Source organism: Sebastes umbrosus, chromosome 19 (assembly GCF_015220745.1).
Source record: "Sebastes umbrosus isolate fSebUmb1 chromosome 19, fSebUmb1.pri, whole genome shotgun sequence".
NCBI classification, from domain to species: domain Eukaryota; kingdom Metazoa; phylum Chordata; class Actinopteri; order Perciformes; family Sebastidae; genus Sebastes; species Sebastes umbrosus.
Window position 1 is genome coordinate 16503031 of NC_051287.1, and position 2041 is coordinate 16505071.

Consider the following 2041-nt stretch of genomic DNA (forward strand, 5'->3'; position numbering starts at 1 on the left):
TTATTTATTTTATAATTTTATTAGCCACACTTTACTTATTATATATATATATATATATATATATATATATATATATATATGCCTATGTTTATTTATTCATGGACGTCATTTCCAGCTTTCCTAACCACGTATGTTTAAAAGTGTGGCTAATAAAATTACCACACACCTCATATTTAGTTATTAATGTTTCTGATAGATGATGATTTAGTGGGCGTGACTAGTGAGTTTCATTTGGCAGAGAGCGAGCTGTACACGTGCTGCGTCTTGTCCAATGGCCCTGGCAGAACAGCAGAGCAGCGTGGGACTCTGCTGCGATGTTTTTGGATAGGTTTGGCGCTTTTACGCACGGACAAAACAAAATCACAATAAAAAATAATCAAAGCTTTGTAGTTCCCCATGAGCTCTTTCTTCTTTCTTTAGATGCCAAGTGTGCCGTTTGAACTTATGAATGGGCAACGATCAGCTGGCGTGTCTGACGTCATTAATGTCCCTTTCATGCTGCTGTCAATGATCATAGCATATTTTTGGTGTTTTATGAAATATATTTTCAATGAAGCTGTCCAGAATGTTTGACTCTTACAACTTTCCTAAATATTGCTTTGCAGATCTATAAATGACTACCTCCCAGTGCTCACAGCAGGTAAGGTAATTTACGCATTTTGGGTAGCTTTTACGCACAGAACGAATTACTAATTATTATTGTATTGTTGCCTTTTCTTTAATTAAACAAACTAACAGTAGCCTACATGGTTCTCCCTCTTTCCTATAATGTGAGGATGTGGTCTGAGCCATGGAAGAAGCGCAGCTGTTTATGTGCCTTTATAATACAATGATATGAACTCATTCAATACTTTTGAAATTGTCATTCTCATAAATTAAATTCACTCTACTGACAATTTGAAAATGCTGGTTCGTGTTATTCATCTACAACAGTGATTGAGTGATAAAATAATTTATTTTTGTATTAAGTTATTTTTTACTTTCATTCCAAAACCCTAAACGTGCAGCAAAGTATAGCTTAAAACAAAAGTGTGTTTCATGTTGTGACTATAAATAACTTTCAAAGAACAAGTCTAATACAGTACTAATGGCTTTTTCTTTCATTCTTTTCACACCTCATGCTCATCAAAAAGAATCAAGGCTTTGTAGTACTTTGTTCTTTCCTTTGAGGTCCAGTGTGCAGTTTGACTTTTGAATGGACAACGATCAGCTGATGACATTAATGTCCCTTTCATGCTGCTGTCAATTATCACGGCGGATTTTAGACTCGGATGTAGGAAAATCTTTTAATTGAAATCCTCCAAAATTGTTGATTTATACAACTCAACTGAAGATTTATATACAGCGTAAATACCCAGTAATTAAATGGTTGCCATTAGCTCTATAAACACATTGTTCTCCATTCAAAAATAGTCTATTTACAGAAAACAGAAATACAAAAAATATCCTGACATTTTCCTTATTTTATGTTTATTTATTGATAGATAATTATGAATTTATTGAAAATGTTCAAATGTTTTCTCCTGTTCGGTTCCAATTTCATTGTCTTGAATTTTATGTCTTTAGTTTAAACACACATATACTGTCTGCATCTTTATTATTTACTATTTATGGTTATTCTATTTATTATATCTAATTAGCACTGACAATATAAAAAATGTACTTATGGGCATGCGCAATAGACATATTATGCAAAAGTATTAGGTTCCTGTGTACTTTTAAAAAAAGACAAAAATGACAAAATAATCAATACAAATTAACCAGTAATTAAAATGCAACATGGAACTTATTGAGATTTCTTTTTTTCTGCATTTGATTTGTGTCAATTATTGACCTTAACTTGCCCCCTTTGGTTTAGTCTTTCTCCTCTTTGTCCTAACAGGCTCCTAACAGGTTTCCTCATTTCTGATTAACTCCCGTGTTACTTCCCCATTAATCACAGCGCAGTTGTGCAGCTCGTAATCTCCTTAACTAATATTATTGTCATGGCTTCTTATCAAAGGGATCTTTAATATGCATTTCACACCTCTGCACACCACGT